Source organism: Chinchilla lanigera, unplaced genomic scaffold (genome assembly GCF_000276665.1).
Source record: "Chinchilla lanigera isolate Chin_1 unplaced genomic scaffold, ChiLan1.0 scaffold00036, whole genome shotgun sequence".
NCBI lineage: Eukaryota > Metazoa > Chordata > Mammalia > Rodentia > Chinchillidae > Chinchilla > Chinchilla lanigera.
This window is the reverse complement of record NW_004955437.1, coordinates 2,049,092-2,055,301: the sequence shown is the minus strand read 5'-3', so window position 1 is coordinate 2,055,301 and position 6,210 is coordinate 2,049,092.

The following is a 6,210-nucleotide window of genomic DNA, read 5'->3' as shown; positions in this document are numbered from 1 at the left end:
GCGGGGAGCCCAGCGCCGCCCCAGGCGCCACACGGAGCGCCATCCCCGCGCCCAGCTGAGAGCCGTCTCGCCCTGGGGACGCGCTCGCCCCTGCGCCGCGCGAATCGGGGTTCATTTTTCCCCACGTGAAAGGTCTTTCCTTTGTACCACAGAAAGCGCTCGGGCTTGGAGGGGAAGTGAAGCAGTGGGGTGGGTTTTGTTTTTCTCTCCGCATTCCTGTGTACAAAGAGATCCAACTTCCGAATCAGTTCAGCCGCTCCCTCTCCAGGAGTTGGCTCCAAAAACTCTTGGCTCCTTCTGTCTTTCCCTTAAGGAAAAAAAAAAAAAAAAAAAAGCGGAGGTGCGGGGGAGAAAATCACCTTCTCCAGTTCACAGCGCACCCAGCCGCGGGGACGGGTCCCCCGCGGCGGCCCGGTCGCCAGGCTGGCGCAGAAGCGCGCGCGCACGCCCGCGGCCGGCTCGCCTACTTTCAGTTCTGCTCGCGCGCGCTGCGTGTTTGTGTCTTAGTGCTCTTTGGAACCGTGGGACGGTGCAGACGGCCGCCTCATCCGACCGCACTTACTCCCTGGGAAGTCCCCCTCAATTCCGGAGGGTGGCGGGCGTCGTCCCCGGGAGAAGGGGACCCGAGACAGAAGCAGGAAGAAGCGAGACCGGAGGGGTGGGGACGCTGGAGCCGCGAGCGAGGACGAGCCTGGGGGTGTGGCTCTTTTCACAGCCCCTCCACGTGGGCGGGGAGGCCGCCCCCCAGGCCCGCGTTGCAGTTTCTCCCCGAGGCCCCACAGAGACAAATACGTTTCACATCAAACCGGTCCGCAGCACGTCTATATATATGCCAAACAATGGTTTCACCGAACAATGCCTAGCCCATGACCTGTGACGCACTCCTGTTTTCTACGCCTTTCAATTGCGGCGTTTGAATGCTGGTTGGAACCCACTAAACTGCTTGCTTAAAAATGCATCAAACGAGTTGTAAACTGCAATTTGGAAAAGCTTAGCCAGTCTGCCAAAAAGAGGTGACGGAAGCCGGAGAAAGAGACCAAACGCTGAGGTCACACAGCAGGCCCCGGCGGCCCGGACCTACCCCGGCACCTTCGTCCCGGAAGCCCCAGCCCGGCAGTCCAGGCCTCCCCTTCTCGCCTGGGGTAACGCTGGCGTCCCAGAGCGTTTGCTGCTGGCCTACTGTGCGTCTGGCCTGGCCCCAGGCGCCGGGCTCTGAAGGAGCCACCGGCCTGGGCCTTACTGCGTCTCTTCTCCCGGACTCCGAGGGTGAGGACGGTTGAGCCAGTGGCACACCCCCTGGCCTTGCTGGGGACCTGTCTTCCCCTGACCAGCAGAGCCTTCCCTGTGAGATTTAAGTCGATGGCCCCAGCTCAGGGAGGTTGCACACCCAGGAAGTGGAGGTCCCTGCACTTCCGACACAGCTGCCCGCTCCCCAGCCTGGTGCCCCTCGCTAGGGTGTCCAAACCAGATGTGGGGAACACGGCCCGGAAAAGTCCCGGGGGAACACTGCTGCCACGCCCGCCGCCGCGGGGATGGAATCCAGGCCCCAGGCACCTGCTTCTCCCAAGCCAATTCCAACTCCCTTTACACACCTAGGCTGGGAGGTAAAGTTTAAGAAAAGTTCCGAGCTGGGGACCGTGCTGCACACCCGTAATCCCAGCACTAACAGAGGCTGAGGCAGGAGGGTGGCACCTTAGGGCCCAGCCCAGGCAACTTAATGACTTATCAAAATCTCAAAATGAACAGTAAAAAAGGACCGTGGATATAGGTCAGTATGAAGGCCCTGGGTTCAATCCCAGCACCACCAAAAGTAATAATAAAAACAAACTAAAGAGTAAAGTAAAGTTTTCTTCCCTAAAGTTCTGGAACGCTGACTTTGGATGTTATTACAGATACTTGACGCATAATACATCACACTGGGGATGTAGCTCACAGTAGGGGCTTGCTAGTGGGGCCAAGGCCCTGGGTTCCATCCTAGCATTGCAAGGACAGAACAAAAGTATAAAGAAAACCCTGCATGTTCCCTCTGGCTTTGTCAAGAACTTGTGTTTTGTAAAATTTGGTTCCAACATTTTTTTTGAGAGTAGGAAAATTTGTTGAGAGAGAGAGAGCTCCTGACAGACAGGATGGGTCCCGCCGAATGGGTTGCCCAGGTTCCAACATTTTTGAAGAACTAAACCTTAACAATTCAATTGAAATTCCTTGTGTGCCCGTCTCTGACTAGCTCCTTGCCCCCTCGGCCTGCAGGGGCAGCCGGTGTCCTTCCGACTTCCACCAAGGCCCATTGGTGGATCATGAAATCAATCGAGTGGGTAAAGATCAGCATTCTTTTTGTCCTGTTTTGTTTTGTTTGAGACAGGGTATCACTATGTAGATCAGGCTGGCCTTGAACTTGTGTTGAGCCTCCCGCCTCAGCCTCCCAGAGTGCTAGGATTACGGGGCTGCACCACCATGCACAGCCTCATCAGGGTAACTACTAAAGCAAAAGTTGTCCGTCTCAGGTGCGTCATGCGTGTGTTTCTGGGTCACAGTGTAGCTCTTTATTGAGGGTACCTGTCAACACCTTGAAAAACCCTGCTGTAAACCAGGCATACTCTTATAATCCTGGCACTCACTCAGGAGGCTGAGGCAGGAGGATCGCTGTGAGTTCGAGGCCAGCCTGTGTTAAACAACCCCCACAAAAAGAGAAAACCCCTGCTGTAGAATAAAACTTAGAAAGCACAATCTCTGGATCATAAGGACCTTCCTAGGAGTTGCCAGATTATCCTCTGGCACCCCCACTAGCACTTGGGAATATCTGACTTCTTCACGTGCGATGGGTGCATTGAGCCTCCCCCGCAGCCTTCAAGCTCTGTGGGGAGCAGGCTGTGTCCGCTCCACTGTGCCCATAGGCTGTGCACACAGGAAGTGCTCAGTAAATCCGCATGGACGGTGAGGTGCTGGAGGAGAGAGCAGAAAAGAATATAAACCACACCAGGCAGCGAACACAGACCGGCGCTAGGGAGGAGGCGAATCGAGGCCCCACTCTCCTAAATGGCTTGGGTGGGACCAGGTTCAGGCCCAGGAGGAAGTCACCACGGTCACTATGACAACAGGCCTGCCTAGCCCCAGCCTGGACCTCGGTGGCCGGGTGTCTCCCGCCCATCTCCTGGCCAGGGCTCCCGGAAGCCGGCCACTGCTGGGACCTCGGGGCAGCGTTAGAAGGTGGGATTACTTTGCACTGTGTCTCTTTTTAAAGCTTTTGAGTTTCAGACAGTGTGGATGCATAACTACAGCCAAACAGAAAGACTGCAGGACATGGTGACGCACGCCGGTCACCCCGACACTCCGGGAGGCTGAGGCAGGAGGACTGCAAGTTCAAGCCCAGCCTGGACAACGTAGGGACTTGGTGAGACCCTATCTGAAATTAAAACAAAAGTAATATTTAAAAGGCTGGGAATGTAGCCCTGTGTAAAGGCTGTAGGCTCAGTCCCCAGGGCCTAACTAAATCATAAGTTAAAACATCACCCCCGAGCTCCACGTCCCAGCAGAAGACCCCAGGAACCTACCTCTTGACTTCTCCGCCCACCCCCAGCCGAGGAGCTCAGAGATGGCAGGAGTCAGTCTCTCTCTGGACTCAGAAGGGGACCCAGCCGGGAGGGCAGGGCGGAGCTGGCAGAAGGGTGGTGCCGTGGGGACCCCGTTGCTCACCCCCCAGGAGGCACCAACGGCCGTGGGTTCCCAGACAGTTGCTTCCCCAGGCCTCAGCCATGCCAGTGAGCACCCAGCCCATGGCAGGGGCAGCTATCAAGTGTGCAGGGCGCCTCCCTGGACCCTGCCCAACACACCCACACCCACCCTCACTCTCAAACACACACACACACACACACACACTCGCACTCACATGTAGAGATCACAGTCTCTAGGAAAGCTGAGAAAAGAACATGACAGCCCTGCTGACACCTCCTGCGTGCGAGGGACTGCAGGGACACATAAAGAGAGAGATTTACAATCTCGTAAAGCAAGAGATAAGCCCACACCGGGGTGTGGTGGCACTCACTCGCCTGTGATCCCAGCACTCAGGAGGCTGAGGCAGGAGGATCACGCACGTTCAAGGCCAGTCTAGGCTCCAAAGTGAGACCTTGTCTCAAAACAAAACAAAAAAAAGGAAAAAGGAAATCCTGGAGCAGGATCACTGGAGTCCCAGCTCTACCACTTCCCGGGTGGACAGACAAGCTGCCAGGCTGCCTGGGCCTCAGTTTCCCTATGGGAAATGAGAATGTAGAGCAGTACCCACAAGATCCTGGCAGGAAATGGGGACATGTGCCCACGGGTGACTAAGGAGAAGCAGCCGCCACATAGAGGCGCAGGCAGCTCTCCCGGAGCCGAGGAAGTGGCGGTGGAGCGCCAGGCTGGCCTCGGACTCGGGATTCACACAGGCCTCCGAAGCAGGAGGTCTGATCAAGACAGCCCGTCAGACTCCACGTCCCCTCCCCGCTGAATAAGCAGTTACTGCATGCCTGCCACACCCGCGGCCAGGACGGTGACGGACAGGGCGGCCCTGCTGACTGCAAGCCCCGCCCCTGTGCTGAGCTGGAGTGGGGCAGGGAAGGCCGGGGAGGCTGACCGCAGTGCTCGCTCCGTCCGAGGCCGCCCCAGCCTCCTGCCAGGCGGGCACCCCAGCCACCCGATTCCTCCCCGGATCCACATGGGTGCCAAGCCGTGACGCCACACCTGCCCAGCAGAGGGTGGGCATGCGGGCAGCACGGCCCCAGGGCAGGGCAGGGCTAGCCAGGCTTTGTCTGCGGATGAGGGGCTGACGTCAGGTCCACCTACCTGGGCCGGGCCTGGCCTCCCTCCGAGCCCCACAGCCGCCTTGGCGGGACCGGGGCCCTGGGCGCCCGGCTGGCCCACAGCAGCCCACATGTAGGGACTCACCCACCCGCTGACGGGGCCCTGCTTCCCTCCCGGATGGCAGTGGCTCTGGATCACTGGGACGGGGGAGGTCAGGCGTGGGGGTGTGTCCGGCGTGACCTCCCCGGGGCAGGAAGGGGTCGCAGCTGAGGAGCAGGGCAGGAGAGAAAGGCCTGCTGTTTGCCCCAACCCGGCAGACACTGGGCCCTTGTCCCGGGCAGCAGGGGAGGCCGCTGGCCAGATGGACCGCGCTGGCCTCCTCCTCCCACGCCCCCAGCTCCGGCTGTGTGAGCGCAGCAGAGCACAGCCGCGCAGTACAGGCTTGGCTGAGGCTGTAGGGTGCGGCCTCCCCACCAGACCCCGGGGCCCGCAGTGTCGGACGGGACCTAGCGGAGTCACCAGTAGCGGCAGGGAGCTGGAGGGCCCGCTCAGGCCGGCTGGAGCCAGGGAGGAGCTGTTGCTGGGCTGCGGGCCCAGGGGCGCAGGAAGCGGGGGACACGGGCAGAATCAAGAGGGCCTTGATGGCGTGGGCACCCACCCGCATCGCAGGCCGACCCCCGCGTCCTGCGTCCCTCCCGGCCAGGACCGGTGCAGGGCTCGGCGCAGGCCACGGAGGGGCCGCTGCGCACGGGGACGGTGCTGTCCTCTGCCTGACTGCGGCCGGGGTGGGGGCTCCAGGGCCGTGGACCCCACCAGAGCCCCAGCCCTGCGCTTCCCACCTGCTGGCTGTTCCCCAAGCACACTACCTGCTCCGCCCGTGTCCAGGATCAGCAGTCCTGAAGGCCGTCGGGTCCATCTTGCCCAGCACCTCTCCCTACCCCCAGCAAAACCAGGACCACAAGATGCAGGATGCCTGGGTTGCTATGGCCACCAGCCCCAGCCCAGCTCCCAGCCCCCTGCAGGCCTCCAGCTAACCCAGGCTGGGCCGCTTCCTTTCCACAGAGCTACCTTTGTCCTGCCCCTTCCCAAGAGCTGCTTCCAGGAGGGACCTGGCGTGCTCCTGGCCTTCTAGGTCTATCCCAGACTGACTGGGGGGCAGAGAGGCAGCACCACAAGGCAAGCTCCTGGGGAGGATCCTGAAGGGGGAACAGTGGTGGCGCAGGCCTGGATCCCAGCATTCAGGGAGGCTGAGGCAGGAGGATTCCAAGTTCAACCCCAGCCTAGGAAACTTAGTGAGGCCCTGTGTCAAAATTTTAAAATTTAAAAAAAGCTGGGGATGTAGCTTAGTGCAAAAGCCCTGGGTTCAATCCCCAGTACTGAGAGGGGGGAGGGGAGAACAAATAAAAACCATTACCCCCATTTTCTGAGGGAAGGTCT